This window comes from Somniosus microcephalus, chromosome 7 (assembly GCF_052327205.1).
Source record: "Somniosus microcephalus isolate GS21.2 chromosome 7, FLI_Smic_1.0, whole genome shotgun sequence".
In the NCBI taxonomy this organism is placed as follows: Eukaryota; Metazoa; Chordata; class Chondrichthyes; order Squaliformes; family Somniosidae; genus Somniosus; species Somniosus microcephalus.
The window spans coordinates 22987695-23005362 of NC_140993.1; positions in this window are offsets into that span (position 1 = coordinate 22987695).

The window sequence follows — 17668 nt, forward strand, 5'->3', positions numbered from 1 at the left end:
ACGATGTGGGACAGCACCGGGAGCCACTCAGTTGGAGTAAACTTGAGCGTCCCTGACACCGTCCTCATGGCGGTGTTTAGCTGCACGTCCACGATCTTTGTGTGGAGGCTGCAGGACCATGAGATGCCGAGTGGAGAAATGAGGTGCCTCCCGCAACAGATCTCAGTGGGCAGGTTGATGTGATGTGTTACATGGTATGGGACTCATGGCCACAGTCGCACTTCGGGTCATAGAAACATGTATTTAATTGGTCTGCCATGCCTTTGTTCCCCATTATAAATTCCCCTGATTCTGACTGCAAGGGACCTACGCTTGACTTCACCAATCTTTTTCTCTTCACATATCTATAGAAGCTTTTACAGTCAGTTTTTATGTTCCCTGCAAGCATACTCTCATACTCAATTTTCCCCCTCTTAATTAATCCTTTTGTCCTCCTTTGCAGAATCCTAAACTGCTCCCAATCCTCAGGTTTGCTGCTTTTTCTGGCCAATTTATATGTCCTCTCTTGTCCGTGGATCTTATGCTATCCCTAATGTCCCTTGTTAGCCATGGTTGTGCCACCTTTTTTGTTTTATTTTTATGCCAGACAGGGATGAACAAATTCTGTAGTTCATCCATGCGATCTTTAAATGGGTCGTCCCCCATCTTCCACTTGTGGAGCAGGTGGCTGCATCGTCCGTGCCCTGTGTGGATTGGGTTGAGCGCCATCTGTTAAATCCGTGTATCTTGATGTATGGTGTCCTTCAATAACTAGACAAGAGACTACAGAGAACAACCAACAGGTGTTTACTGGATGAGGGTTACTCTAAAACTAACTGTACAGATCCCTACTCAGGGTTATATACAGGTGTGGTCACTGCCGGTACTACAGTATACAGGAGCTGTAAAAAGTAGTTCTCCCCTTAAAGGTACATACACTACACCATCCACATTGTCTTGAGGAAGGTCGAAGCCAGGGACCTCTGCTGTTGGGTCAGTGATAAGTTGTTGGTTCTTTATGTTGCAGGCGTCCCACGATTCTGTCCATCTGGATAGTGGGTGGATACCAGCTGCATGAATATTGGCTGCTCTTTCCCAGAATGGCCGGCGCGATTCTAAGCGCTTTCGAGGTGGGTTTTCCACGTCTTCGCGAATAGGAAGATCGCTGTTGCTCATGGTTTTTTCCATCTCTGAGCATGGTGGCATCGCAGGGAATGGCCGGCGGGACGATGTGGGACAGCACCGGGAGCCACTCAGTTGGAGTAATCTTGAGCATCCCTGACACCGTCCTCATGGCGGTGTTTAGCTGCACGTCCACGATATTTGTGTGGAGGCTGCAGGACCATGAGGCAGAGCAGTATTCTGCAGCAGAGTAGACGAGGGCCACTGTTGCAGTGCGAAGTGTTCAACAGAGCAATGGGGTATGAAACCGAGTCTGGAAGGTCCCAGCGTAGATCTCAGTTTGTGGTGAGTTTATTGCTCTAAGCTAGATGGTGATCTGGAAAAATAAATTTCCAGATTGCTATCCACTGTCTCCTTCTGGAAAGCATATGTGGATATCAGTCAAAGATGGAATCGGTTTCAGCTATAGGATCCTCCAGGGTGCAATAGCCCATTGTCACTCAGTATCCTGGCTCCCAAATGAAGAATGGCTACTTGGGTGAGGTACCTAAGGACTGCTGATGTTTGGGAAATTACACACGTTTGTAACAAAAAAATGCTTTCAGGAGAGAAGAGAAAATGGGAAGGGTTGGGGAAAATAAACGAGGTGGGCTATATGTGTTTAAGATTAAAGGAGTTGATAGGGTAGATAGCAAGAAACTGGGGGAGAAATTCGGCATGTTAGCGCCCCCAGTTAGCGTCTGGCAGGAGCGTTAACGGGGCGCTGAGGCAGTAGCGCCACAGCAGGGCGAATCCAGCGCCGCACGGCAAATTCGCTGGCCCCGTAGCGCCGGCGGTAACAGTTAGTGCCTCGGCACCTTTCACCATGCAGATCGTGACGTCAGTGAGCGTGCAACGCCCGCTGGGTGCCCAATCTGCAAACTTCAGTAGCGCCCCCCGCCTTCCGCCGACAGTGCCAGGGAGCGGAGGCATGAACCAGCTGGCTGGTGGCTGGCGGGGCGCTACTCACAGGGATGCGCCCCAGCTGTTCCAATGGTCAGTTATGAGTGGTGGAGAGCGCAGGATTTATCTGCAGCCAAATAAAGGCTGCTTAGCCCCGGGAGTGTTGCAGGCCATCAAAGGACATTGCATTTCATCCCACAGCATATCGCCGTCCTGCACTCCCCGAATCACTGGGGGCCGGTGTGCAGACTCCAGTGACCCACCTCTTTAACGGCTGGAAGGCGCCTGCGCCAATGCTCACTCCCGATTACACGACGCCTGATATTCATTATCGCTTGGCGCTTAACGCCACTTACCTAGTATCTGATTTAGCGCTGCCCTGTATTCTTTGAGCGCTGAGACTGAATTTAGCGGGCGGCGGGATTGATTAGCGCCTGGCGCGAAACATATAACTTCTCAAAAATTAGCGCCCCAACCGGGTTGATACCGAATCTCTAGCCCACAGTACTATTTCCTCTGGTGGGGGGAGTCCAGAACAAGGGGGCATAACCATTAAATTAGAGCCGGGCTGTTCAGGGGTGATGTTAGGAAGCACTTCTTCACACAAAGGGTAGTGGGAATCTGGAACTCTCTCCCCCCAAAAAGATGTGGCTGCTGGGTCAATTGAAAATGTCAAAACTGTAACTGAGAGATTTTTGTTAGGCAAGGGTATTAAAGGTTACGGAACCAAGACAGGTAGATGGAGTTAAGATACAGATTAGCCATGATTTAATTGAATGGCAGAACAGGCCTGTGGGGCTGAATGGCCTCCCCCTGTTCCTAGAAAGATAGAAACATAGAAACATAAAAGATAGGAGCAGGAGTAGGCCATTCGGCCCCTTGAGCCTGCTCCGCCATTTAATGAGATCATGGCAGATCATCCAAATTCAGTACCCTGTCCCTGCTTTCTCCCCATATCCCTTGATCCCTTTAACATTAAAAAATATATTCCTATGTACAAAGAGGTGATAGCCCACTGCAGGTTATTAACTGCCACCCGAGAGGACTGTATAACCCCATAACTGCTCAGCATTGCACCAGAGTGCCTCGAATGTAATTTAATGGCATAGGATCGATTCCTCCCCCCAACGGTAAAAATATTGGACTATGAAAGTTAAAAACCCAGAAGTGCACAGCCCGCAAAAAGAGCTGGGCAATAAAGGGTTAATTCAAACATTGCAGCCAAAACTACGAACCTTCAAGTGACTGGATCACAGATAATCTAATATACGAATCTAAAGTCTGCACAATAACATCTGCATATTCATGTACCTTAAGGGATTACCTTGTCCATCTTAGACCGTGGCCCCCAAATAACGAGTTTCAGTGCAGGCCTAGACAATGGGCCAGGCATTGAACCATTTGAAGACGAATGCGAACAGAAACCAACAACTTCGCATATGCAGTCACTTTGGGAGGGTTGCATTGTCAAAAAGATATCTCAAATCAATGGACAATACCAGGAACAATTCACACATTTTGATATGACCATCATATAAAAACATAGAAACATAGAAGATAGGAGCAGGAGAAGGCCATTCGGCCCCTCAAGCCTGTTCCACCATTTAATGAGATCATGGCTGATCATCCAAATTCAGTACCCTGTCCCTGCTTTCTCCCCATATCCCTTCATCCCTTTAGCCTTAAGAAATATATCTAACTACTTCTTGAATATATTTAATGAATTGGCCTCAACTGCCTTGTGTGGTAGAGATTTCAACAGGTTCACCACTCTCTGGGTGAAGAAATTCCTCCTCATCTCAGTCCTAAATGGCTTACCCCTTATCCTTAGACTGTGACCTCTGGTTCTGGACTCCCCTGCCATCAGGAACATCCTTCTTGCATCTAGTCTGTCTAGTCCTGTTAGAATTTTCTAAGTTTCAATAAGATCCCCTCTCATTTTTCTAAATTCTAGCGAATATATGCCTAATCAACCCAATCTCTCCTCATAGGTCATTCTTGCCAACCCAGGTATCAGTCTGGTGAATCTTCGCTGCACTCTCTCCATGGCAAGAACATCCTTCCTCACATACGGCGACCAAAACTGCACACAATACCCAAGGCCCTGTACAACTGTAGCAAGACATCCTTGCTCCTGTACTCGAATCCTCTCGCTATGAAGGCCAACATACCATTTGCCTTCTTAACCACCTGCTGCACCTGCATGCTTACCTTCAGCGACTGGTGCACAAGGACACCCAGGTCTCATTGCACTTTCCCTTTTCCCAATCTATTGCCATTCAGATAATAATCTGTCTTCCTGTTTTTGCCACCGAAGTGGATAACCTTGCATTTATCCACATTAACCATGCATCTGCCCAACCTGTCCAAATCATACTGGTGTTTCTCTGCATCCTCCTCACAGCACACACACCCACCCAGCTTTGTGTCATCTGCAAACTTGGAGATATTACATCTAGTTCCCTCGTTTAGATCATTAATATATATTGTGAATAGCTGCAAACTTCTGATCCCTGCGGAGCCCCACTAGTCACTGCCTGCCACTCAGTAAAGGTCCGTTTATTCCAACTCTTTGCTTCCTGTCTGCCAACCAGTTCTCTATCCATGACAGTACCTTACCCCCAATCCCATGTGCTTTAACTTTGCACGCTAATCTCTTATGTTGTACCTTATCGAAAGCCTTCTGAAAGCCCAAATACACCACATCCACTGGTTCTCCCTTATCTATTCTACCAGTTACATCCTCAAAAAATTCCAGTAGATTAGTCAAGCATGATTTACCTTTTGTAAATCCATGTTGACTTTGTCTGATCCTATCATTGTTTTCCAAGTGCTCTGCTACTACATCTTTTATAATGGACTCTAGCATTTTCCCCATTACCGGTGTTTTAAATAGTGGGGTTACATTGGCTATCCTCCAATCCATGGGAACTGTTCCAGAGTCTATAGAATTTTGGAAGATGACCAGCAATGCATCTACTATTTCTAGGGCCACTTCCTTAAGTACCCTAGGATGTAGATTATCAGGCCCTGGGGATTTATCAGCCTTCAATCCCGTCAATTTTGCAAACACCATTTCCCTACAAATACTGATTTCATTCAATTCCTCCCTCTCATTAGACCCTATGTTCCCCGACATCTCTGGGAGTTTATTTGTGTCCTCCTTTGTGAAGACAGAACCAAAGTATGTATTTAATTGGTCAGCCATTTCTTTGTTCCCCATTATAAATTCCCCTGATTCTGATCGCAAGGGACCTACGCTTGACTTCACCAATCTTTTTCTCTTCACATATCTATAGAAATTTAACAGTCAGTTTTTATGTTCCCTGAAAGCTTACTCTCATAATCTATTTTCCCCTCTTAATTAACCCTTTGTCCTCCTTTGCTGAATCCTAAACTGCTCCCAATCCTCAGGTTTGCTGCTTTTTCTGGCCAAATTATATGTCCTCTCCTTGGATCTTATGCTATCCCTAATTTCCCTTGTTAGCCATGGTTGAGTCATCTTTTTTGTTTTATTTTTATGCCAAACAGGGATTAACAAATTCTGTAGTTCATCCATGCGATCTTTAAATGTTTGACATTGCCTATCCACTGTCAACCCTTTAAGTAACATTCCCCAATCCATCCTACCCAACTCTTGCCTCATACCACAGTAGTTTCCTTTATTTAAATTCAGGACCCTAGTCTCTGAGTCAACTACTTCACTCTCCATTTTAATGAAGAATTCTATCATATTATGATCGCTCCTCCCCAAGGGGCCTCGCACAACAAGATTGCTAATTAATCCTTTCTCATATGCTCAGGAAGGGGCCAGGTAACAGCGAACAGAAAGATTCGGGCCTACAATCAACTCAAAGAGACAGCCGATCGGGAGTGGTGATTATATGTTTCAGCCAAATCATAGAGGGGGGCTTTTATGATTGAGTCTGTGTAAGTTTGTAAGTTTCAGTCAGATCACAATAAGGGTTTTGTGATTGAGTCTGGGTAACTTTATATGTATCAGTGAAATCGCGGACGGGTTTAATTGTGTCATATTGTGTCGATGCAAATGACCCTTGTGTAGGGGTTTGTATTTTGGGGTTGTTAGCCTAATATAAATCGTAGGGATTTATACTAGGGAAGTAATTGTGTGTGTGTGTGTTCAATAAACGAATGAATCAAAGGTTGAACCAAAACCCTGTGCTGTGTGTATTTTGTTCTTATAAATCCTGACGTCCAATTACTGTGTGTAACGGGGATCCGTATCAGAGAAAACCCCTTACAATGGTGTTGCTTATGAAACGGTGACTATATTAATTCATAATTCATCCCTCTCTTGGATGAGACGTTAAACCGAGGCCCCATCTTCCCTCTCAGGTGGAAGCAAAAGATGCCATGGCACTAGTTCCAAGAAGAGCAGGGGAGTTCTGGTCATTGCTGTTTGTGGGATCTTGCTGTGCGCCAATTGGCTGCCGCCTTTCTGACCTTACGACAGTGACTACATTTCAAAAAAGTATTTGATTGGCTGTAAAGCACGTTGTGAAAGGCGCTATGTAAATGCAAGTCTCTTTTTTTTATATAACGTCTGCGCAATTTCACTGGAACTAGCGAGCGGCGAATCTCTTCGCCAATACATTTACAATTTTGTTACACATCGGCAATCGGAGGAATCCTTACTTCCCCCGCAACTGCAATTCCCATGTGAATGTGTCCGGGAGTTGTGCGCCACGCTGCCATTCGCTGAATTGCCCGTGGCCCACTTGCTTCGGCACACGGCGCCAGCCCTGCCACCTCGGAGGACCATGCTGTCCTTTTCTTTTTCTTCGTTGCGAGATGTCGCTTCTACTCCGGGGGGGAACCATTAGTTCTCCTGGATTCCCCTTTTAATGGCCGTGAGTGAAAGAGGAAAAGGCCCGTTAACTGTTCACCGCTGTGAGGAGCTACCTTTCTCCCGATAATTCCAATGCACCGACTGCGAAGGAGCGTCGGTAATGAATGCAGATGGCAACATAATACCCGTTGGATTCCGGGATCCTACTCACCGCACCGCCGAATTTTAAAATACCAGATTGATCTGCGAGGGAAATGGAGCCTGGTTACACCGTTACGATGATGTTACTGTTCAGATAAATGATGCCAGTGAAAATTCAGCCCAATCGGTTTTATTAACTCGAATTTGAATTGTATGTGACAAGCAGTCGCTACTCGTGTGAGCAGGGTTGTGCAGTGTATTGTTAAATAGATAATGGGGTGATGCTGTGCATGTATTGAGAGCGTGTATGACATATCAGTAGGATACCCAGGACATTGACTGTACATAATGAGGAGACCCCTGCACAGTGTAATGTCTGTTATAAGTAGTTCATTCACCACTGAATGGCAGAGAGAGACATCAACACATAATTATCAAGTCATCTCACGTAGCACGGTAAATCTGATGCTCTGCACACACTACCAGTTAGACGGAATATCATTCAGGTAAATATTTAAACACCTAAAGAGCCATGGATGTCGGCCTGTGGTTTAGTGAAAAAGGTCTGATGAGAGGCGGACCAAACTTCTCAATCCTTGCGGGTTCAAAAAGTGGACAAATGGCTGTGGGGAGACTGTGCTGTGCAGGGACCGGCCTTAGGATGGGGATACCAAGAAGGACAGTGATCCACACATTGAATCAAAGGAACATTAGCAACAGGAGGGGGTCGTTCGGCCCGACTGTCTACCTGCCTCCCTCCTGCAGCCACGTTCGCTCCCGGGCGGCCCTGAAGATGGAGCATGCGGTGTCCGCCGGCACGCTCGAGGCCTTCCGTGACCGGTGGGCACTGCAGGGACTGGAGTGCTTCATCAACCCCAGTAACCAAATTTTAATTTCATTTGTTAATTTCATTTGTTGTGTTTTTTGGTAAGTTACACTTTTAGTTGATCGCACCAAAACAAGAGCAACAGGAGGAGGCCATTCAGTCCCTCTAGCCTGTCCCGGCATTCAATTAGATCATGGCTGATCTGTATCTTCACTCCATCTACACGCATTGGTTCCATCACCCCTTGCCTAACAAAAATCTCTATCAATCAGAGTTTCAAAATTTTCAATTACACCCAGCCTCAACAACATTTTGGGGGAGAGAGTTCCAGATTTCCACTACCCCTTGAGTGAAGAAGTGCTTCCTGACATCACCCCAGAATGGCCTAGCTCTAATTGTAAGGTTATGCCTCCTTGTTCTGGACTCCCTCACCAAAGGAAACAGTTTCTCTCTATCTATCCCATCAACTCCTTTAATCATCTTAAACACCGCAATTAGATCACTAATTAATCTGCTATACTTGAGGGAATACAAGACTAGCCCATGGGGAGGGGGAGAAAAGGGGGAAAAACTGATTAGCTCTGCAGCAGACTGACTTCATACTGGGGGAGAAGTTCAACTAACAGCTGCCCGTTTTTCCAAAATCAGCATTGGACCTCAGAGTTTCCTGGCATGATCTGGCACGCCCAAACTGCACCAGAATTGCACTGGGTGCCTGTCAGAAACCCAACCACAGATGCAGAGGAGCGCTCCAATCAGAGACATCTCTCCACCAGAGCTCCGATTGAGCAGATAATTGGCATCTTAAGACAAGAGAGATGACTTTGCCATAACAGGTCCAGATGTGACCTGCAATAAAGCCGTCACCAGAGTCTTTGTTTGCTTCCCCAATGTTGCTCGGGCAATCCTTAGAACCACCAGGGGGAGGAAGTAACAGAAGAGCAGAATGTGTAGCAGGAAGCTAATGATGGCAAGGGAATGCAATGCATGAGCAGAGGCAGGACTAATCCAATAGCAATATACTGTGGATGCTGGAAATCTGAAATAACAACAGAAAACGCTGGAAAAACTCAGCAGGTCAGGCAGCATCGGTGGAGAGAGAAACAGAGTTAATGTTTCAGGTCGAAGACCTTTCGTCAGAACTGGAAAAAAACAGGAAAAGGAACAGATTTTAAAGCAAGTTTAGGAGCTGGGAAATGGGGGAGGGGATGAAAGAACAAAAGGGAAGGTCTGTGATAGGATGGAAGGCAGGAGAAGTAAAGAGGCATTAAGAGAAATTCAAGGCAAGAGGAGATGGTAATGGGACAGGTTAAGAAACAAATGATGGCTCTAGATGGAGTATGAATTGCGCTGGCAGAATGAAGGACAGCTGCCATGTGGGAGGGGGGAAAAAGCACAAACAAAAAATGTGTGGATAAGATAAAAAAATATATATATATATATGTGATAGGGGCCGAGGTTATGATCTGAAATTGTTGAACTCTATGTTGAGTCCAGAGGACTGTAAAGTACCTAATCGAAAGATGAGGTGCTGTTCCTCGAGCTTACGCTGAGCTTCCGTGGAACAATGCAAGAGGCCGTGGACAGTGAGGTCTGAGTGGGAGTGGAGCGGTGAATTAAAGTGACCGGAAGCTCGGGGTCCCCCTTACGGACTGAACGGAGGTGTTCCGCAAAGCGGTCACCCAATCTGCGTTTGGTCTCCTGTAAGATTTTGCTATAATTTACAGCTCCGAAGATTAATTTCTTTGATTAAGGAATCCCTGGGTGATGTGCCTTTAAAAGATTCCAGGGATCAAAAATGGCCGTCAGACCACATGGCTGAAGGCAAAGGACTTAGAAACAGCGTCTGTGTGTGTGTCTGTGAAGAAAGGTTCAATGGCAGTCAAATCTGTCAATCAAAGGGGAGTTTTCCCCCCGCCCTGCAGCAGGACAATCGATGCCTGTTTACAGAACGTTCTACAATGTTGACTCTAAGATCAAGTGCTTGAAACTGCCAGCATGAACAAAGGAACTTTGTTTGCTAAGCACTCAAGACTGTCAATCAATTGCGGTTCCAGATGACCACAGGACAATGCTTTGTTTACAAAGAAATTGAATGCTATTAGCATTTGTTTGTATATCAAGTGGACACATCCAAACTGAGGAGAAACTGTTTAAATGAATGGGAGAACACATTCAAACCCATTACTGGACAATGGGGCAGTTGGATCCCTTTTATTTTAGCCCAAAAACATCAGGATCTGGGCGGGCCCCAAATGGGGGTATAAAAGATAGCTTCCCAGAAGCATCTCTCTCTCTCTCTGGCCTCGCCTCTGTGTGCCTCTACAGCATGAGAGCCTGCCTGAGGAAGTAGAGCACCAGCAGTTTATTTTTAAAACACTGGGGTGTTTCTTACTTCGGGGCAGTGAAGATCTAAGTTTGCAGGGCATGGAGCAGGCATTTCCAGTGGTGAGAATACATTTTTCTGGCCTTCTACAAGGCAACTTAGGATAGGTATAGGGGTGGGAATTAAAGGGAATTTTGTTAGGAACTGTGATTTTAGTCGATCTTCCCTTGTTGTGTCCATTTCTCCTCCCCTATTTAAGTAAGACAGTGTTGAACCTAGCAGAGAAGTGCTATCGTGAACACTGAATTCGGCATTTAAAACTGTATTAAAAAGGAGTAGCTGTTTTAAAGTACTGTATTTAAAACTGTATTAAAAGGGGTGTTGCATCAAGCTGTAGTGCTGTGGTGAACACTATGTAGCTGTTTTAAAGTACTGTATTTTTAAAGTAACTGTATTTAAAGTGCTGTTTTTAAGTAAAAGCCACTAAGCTAAGGTGCTGTAGTGAGCAAAAGGGTTTTTAAGCAAAAGGTGCTGGATTTAAAATAAAGTAGTGTTGCACTGAGCAGGGAGTGCTCTAGTGGACACTGAGTGTACTGCGTGTATTTAAAATAAAATAGTGTTGCACTGAGCAGGGAGCGCTCTGGTGGACACTGAGGGTATTGCGTTAAGCAAAAGTGTTGTACCAGGCATAAGAGCTACATCGATTTTTCTAAGTTGTTTCTTTCTTTTGTTTTCAATAAATGCTGGTCTGTTTTGCACCCAAACCACGAGTCATGTTGTTTTCTGTCTACATCGCTACCGAATAAGTCCGGCGGTCAGAACTCAGGAATAGGGGAGTGCTTCGAAACCGCAAGGTGGTCCCTGGAGCAGCTCAGAGGCTTCTGACTGGCCAGAGGCAAATAACCCCAACCCCGCTAGCGTGTGCTAATTCCTTACACTCCCCAATGTAGAGGAGAGGCAGGATTAATCACTAGCTCCTTGATAGCTTTTCCAAATTTAGGCAGTGCCAGGTGACACCACATTTAACTGAATCTGCAAAGTAGGCAAATTGACTCGTTAGCACAAAATAGATATCCAAAAGGTCTCAACACTTTCAGTACCTTGTATTCCCTTAACTATAGAATATTTGGGGGCGGTCTAATTGAGGTGTTTAAGACAATTAAAGGAGTTAATAGGGTAGATAGACAGAAACTATTTCCTCTGGTGATTAGGGGGTCAGAACAAGGGGCAGAATCTTAAAATTACAGCTGGGCCATTCAGTGGTGATGCCAGGAAGCACTTCTTCACACAAAGGGTCGTGGGAACCTGGAACTCTCTCACCCCAAAAAAAGCTGCTGAGGTTGGGGGTTAACTAAAAATGTCAAAACTGAGATTGAGAGAATTTTGTTAGCCAAGGGGTGATGGAACCAAGGTGTGTAGATGCAGTGAAGATACAGATCAGCCGTGATCTCATTGAATGGCGGAACAGGCTCGAGGGGCTGAATGGTCTCATCCTGTTCCTATGTTCCTAAATGTCTTTCATTGGTGGGATTGTATAGGTTGAGAAGGCCAAATATTTCATAATTCTTAATGGTTCCTATGCAGCGGGGGACCTGTAGGAGGGAGGGGGGTCCTGTAGGAGGGTGGGGGTCCTGTCATTGTGGCGGGCGGGGGGTCCTGTAGGAGGGCGGGGGTCCTGTCATTGTGGAGGGCAGGGGCTCCTGTAGGAGGGTGGGGGTCCTGTAGGAGGGCGGGGGTCCTGTAGGAGGGTGGGGGTCCTGTAGGAGGGCGAGGGTCCTGTCATTGTGGAGGGCGGGGGCTCCTGTAGGAGGGCAGGAATCCTCTAGGAGGACGGGGATCCTGAAGGAGGGCGGGGGGAGGGAGGGGGGTCCTGTAGGAGGGCGGGGGTCCTGTAGGTGGGCGGGGGTCCTGTCATTGTGGAGGGCGGGGGCTCCTGTAAGAGGGCAGGGATCCTGTAGGAGGACGGGGGTCCGGTAGGAGGGCGGGGATCTTGTAGGAGGGCGGGGATCCTGTAGGAGGGCGGGGATCCTGTAGGAGGGAGGGGGTCCTGTCATTGTGGAGGGCAGGGGTCCTGGATTGATTATAGGAGATGTGAGGATGGAGATATTCTGGATTTCTGCTCAACTACCTTTGGACACTGGGCAGTATTTACATAGAACTCATTTTTTGGGCAGTTTAATTGGTGCATGGAGCCCAGAGCGAAGTCTATGAAAGGAGTCGGCTCAATGGACCAAAAAAACTACCTGCCAAAGTTTTCTCATGCTTTAAAACCCACAGCAGAAGTGGACAGTGTTGTGTATGTACCTTTAAGGGAATAACTGGTCTTAGACTGCAGTACCGGCAGTCACCACCCCTGTATAAAAGGCCCTAGCAGGCTTCTGTAGTTTCAGTTTCAAGCTGCCTCTTGTTCAGTAAAGTACCTGTTAAACTGTTCTCCCGAAGTCCGTGTATTATTGAGGCGCGGACTTTACAGTGGCGGCGAGTAAGTTCGAACTCACCTGCAGTGTGGCATCATCTCACGGGGATCTTGCCTGAAAGGAAGGTCCTGGAAGGTCGTAGTCTGAGCAACGGGCGTCAACCGAGGGCAACTGCCCAAAGAATCCATCGGTGTTTGAAGAATTGTGGGAGAGACTGTGGTTCCAGCGAATAGTGCTGGTAGCAGGTAGCGTGCTGACCCTTCCGGACTGCGGCGGGCTCAAGCTCGATTGAGCGGCTCTACAAATCGGGCCGCGCAGCATCGCCGGGAAAAGAAAACAAGAGAGAGAGGGTGGAGCGCACAGGACGCGGTCGGTGCTCGAGAACAGGACAGCGGAGAGAAACTAAACGGGGGGGAAGGAAAGCGAGACGCACCGAAGCTGCGGGTCGCCGCCATTACTCCGTAGAATGCTAGGAGCAGCGTGGCAGTAAGGGGAAGAAGCAAAAGCGCGGGAGGCGCCATTTTATCCCGTTGGGGAAGAAGCAAAAGCGCGGGAGGTGCCATTTTATTCCATTGGGGAAGAAGCAAAAGCGCGGGAGGCACCATTTTAAATCGCCCAAGATGCCGAAAAGTGGCAGTATCATTGCTTTCGACAACGAGGTAGAAGACTGGACCACGTATGTAGAAAGAATCGAAGTGTACTGCAAGGCAAATGAGGTGGCCGATGGAAAGAGGGCGTCAGTATTATTAAATCTGATGGGTGCGAATACGTACGGCCTATTGCGGAATTTAATTACCCCAGCTAAACCAATGGAGAAAAGTTTTGAGGAGATTGTTCATATCTTACAGGAACACCTAAGCCCTACACCACTGCTGATAGCAGAAAGATTCAAGTTCCATAAAAGAAACCAGCACAAAGATGAGAGCAATGCTGACTATCTTACGGAACTACGCAAGGTGTTGAAGCACTGCCAGTTCGGAGCAGGACTGGCAGACACCTTACGGGATAAGTTTGTCTGCGGGCTCCAGAGTGAAGGAACCCAGAAACGACTACTTTCAAAAAAGGACCTGACGCTAGAACAGGCTTTCAGCGTGGCAGTATCCTACGAAGCAGCAGCATGGGGAGCTGCGGAAATACAACAGAAACCACAAGAATACAGTGCTAACGAAATGGCGTATGGAGCCGAAAAGTGCTATCGCTGCAGCAGAACAACCCATGAGCAGAAGGACTGCTGGTTTAAAGACAAAATATGCAGGCAATGCGGGAAGATGGGACATATAGCAAGAGTCTGCAGGTCGGGAAAGAAGACCAACATGACAAGAACTACTAAGGAACAGTACAGGAAAGTAAAGAAACTGACAGATAGTAGTTCAGAAGATCAGGAGAGTGATAAGGACTCCGGGAGCAGGCGACTAAGTTGTTTAAAGTTACACAACGTGATCGCAAAAGAAGATCACCGAACCATTTGGGTCACCCTCATGATAGCAGGGTCCCCAGTGAAGATGGAATTGGACACAAGATCAGCCCTAACTGTCATGAATCGACGAGACTATGAGCGGCTATTTTCACACATACCCTTAAAGGACACGCCCATTGTATTGAAGACATACACGGGGCAAAAGGTTTACCCCAGAGGAAAAATAAGGGTGCCAGTTGAATATAACGGAAAGGAAACACAGAAACTATACATGTATATACTACGAGATGGAGGACCACCATTACTGGGACATGAATGGATCCGAAGACTACAATTGGATTGGCATTCCATTCTGCCACTAACTGTGACTGACAAAAAAGATGATGACGTCGCACCTGGACGTCTGTCACAAATTCTATCTGACGTGGAAGAGGTGTTCCAACAAGGACTTCGGATTCTAAAAAGAGTAAAGGCAACCATAAAGATTGAGGATAACGCAACCCCGAAATTTTTCAAGGCCAGACCGGTGCCATACGCGATACGCCCAGCTGTGGAAGCTGAACTGGAGAGTCTGGAGCGCTCGGAGGTGCTGTCTAAGGTGGACTGGAGCGAGTGGGCCACACCCATCGTTCCTGTAATGAAGAAAGCATTGAGCAGCACGCCTGGGGAGCCAAGGAAGGTTCGCATCTGTGGGGACTTCAAGGTGACTGTGAACCTTATCCTGCACACAGTACAGTATCCGCTTCCACGGATAGGAGATATTTTCACCTCACTATCTGGAGGGAAACATTTTACAAAGATTGACCTGGCTCAAGCGTATCTACAAATGGAGGTGGAAGAAGCATCCAGGAAATACCTCACGATAAACACCCACAAAGGCCTTTACCAGTACAATCGACTGGTATTTGGGGTAGCATCGGCCCCGGCTATGTGGCAGAGGGCAATGGAACAAGTCTTGCAAGGGATCCCGGGGACCCAGTGTTATTTGGACGACATCCTGGATACGGGCGAAAATGACAATGAACACCTTGCCAACCTGGAACAGGTGCTCACGAGATTGCAAGAATATGGGCTACGAGCCAACCGTCCCAAATGCGAGTTCTTCAGGAGACAAATCTCATATTGTGGCCACATGATTGATGAGCAAGGGTTGCATAAGTCGCCGGACAAGATTGAGGCTGTAGTCAAGGCTCCAGCACCAGAAAATGTGCCGCAACTGAGGTCGTTCCTCGGGTTAGTGAACTACTACCATAAGTTCTTGCCGAATTTATCTACAATTCTGCACCCACTGAACGCCCTCCTTCAAACTGGTGTAACATGGAAATGGAGTGATGAGTGTAAGCGTGCCTTTCATGAATGTAAATGCCAAATCACTTCAAAAGAAGTATTGGCCCACTACAACCCAACACTACCGATTCGGTTGGCATGTGATGCGTCACCTTACGGCATTGGAGCGGTGCTGTCACACAAATTCCGTGACGGTTCAGAGAGGCCAATAGCCTTTGCATCGCGCTCGCTAACCTCAGCCGAGCGTAACTACACCCAAATTGACAGGGAGGCCCTCAGCCTGGTGTGGGGGGTGAAGAAGTTCAATCACTATCTGCACGGGCAGAAATTCACCCTACTGACTGATCATCAACCACTGGTCTCAATTTTTAACCCAAAGAAGGGCGTTCCGGTGATGACGGCGCAACGGCTGCAAAGATGGTCACTGTTTCTAGGGGCACATCAGTATGACATAGAGTACAAAGGTACGAAACAACATGGAAACGCTGATGGGCTGTTGCGCCTACCGCTGCCTACGGTGGAAGAAGCACCTGCAGTGGACCCTGTGGAGATATTCCATGCGACCATAGTCGAATGATTGCCTGTTACAAACGCAAGTATTGAGAAGGAAACCCGAAATGACCCGACACTCTCTCAGGTCTATGATTTGACGGTGAAGGGATGGCCAGCATATGGCGACTCACTGTTGCCAGCATTCTCGCCAAGGAGGGAACAGCTGTCAGTGTGCCGGCGAACCTTGATGTGTGGATCCCGAGTGGTAATTCCACCCAAGTTGAGAGATAGAGTACTCAATGAGCTTCACGAGGGTCATCTGGGAGGAGTAAAAATGAAGAGCCTAGCCAGGGCGTTTGTGTGGTGGCTGGGAATCGATAAAGAAATCGAGGATATGACCAAGAGATGCACAGGATGCCAGAAGGTCCAAAACGCTCCACCACAGGCCCCGCTACATCCATGGGAGTGGCCCTCATCTCCATGGCAACGGGTACACATTGATTTCGCTGGTCCATTTGTGGACTCAATGTTTCTAATCGCTGTGGACGCCCATTCGAAATGGCCAGAGGTCATTAAAATGTCCTCCACCACCACGGAGAAAACTATTGCAGTCCTAAGGTCCATCTTCACCAGGAATGGGTTGTCAGAACAGATCTGTTCCGACAATGGCCCACAGTTTGTGTCTGAGGATTTCCAGAGGTTCCTGAAGAATAATGGGGTGAAACATTACACACCTGCCCCATATCATCCAGCCACAAATGGATTGGCTGAGAGGTTTGTTCAGACCTTTAAAAAGGCCATAAAGGCAATGTATAATGACAACATACCACTGCAACACAAGATGGATAACTTCCTGTTTGCTTACCGGAATGCGACACATGCAGTAACCAACCAAACTGCAGCCGTACTGTTTTTCAACCGGAGACTAAGATGTCGCTTGGATTTGCTCAAACCAAACATAAGACGAGATGTTGAGGATAAGCAGTTCCAGCACATAAATGAGAAGCCAACCAGGAGCTTCAAGTTAGGGCAACCAGTCTTGGCCCGCGACTACCGAACAGAAAAATGGCAGCCAGGCACGATATGCACACAGCAGGGACCACTAATGTACACAGTGGACGTTGGAGAGAGCATCGTGAGACACCATGCTGACCAGATTCTAGAGTCACAGGAACAAGCCAAACCTGTACCACAAGCATGTGCACCTGGTAATGAGCCCAAAGTACAGATTGCGTCTACCTCAGAAGCAGGGGTATTGGAAGCTGACGAACCAACCAATGACAATGAGCCAGAATTGACTCCACCGCCAGAACAGGATACTCGAGAAAGGCGCTATCCAGTCCGGATCAGGAAGCCTCCTCAAAGACTGAACTTATAAATGACTATTTCAGTTGATGTATATACTACTGAGAAAATTGTAATTGTAATTAGTTATTATCTAGTTGTTAAATGAATGTTATGTACTGTTTATCTAAAAGGGGAGGAATTGTTGTGTATGTACCTTTAAGGGAATAACTTGTCTTAGACTGCAGTACCGGCAGTCACCACCCCTGTATAAAAGGCCCTAGCAGGCTTCTGTAGTTTCAGTTTCAAGCTGCCTCTTGTTCAGTAAAGTACCTGTTAAACTGTTCTCCCGAAGTCCGTGTATTATTGAGGCGCGGACTTTACAGACAGCTGATGAATTTATGCAGGCAAATATCAAATTTAATACATTACAAGGAAGAGAATTGGCCACGAGAGGAATAGGCAGCTGGATTTGTATTCCCCAACTTATTGCCCTCCTGGCTGCCCTTCTACATTCCACCCTCCGTATACTTGAGGTCATCTCAAACTCTGCTGCCCGTGTCCTAACTCGCATCAAGTCCCGTTCGCCCATCACCCCTGTGCTCGCTGACCTACATTGGCTCCC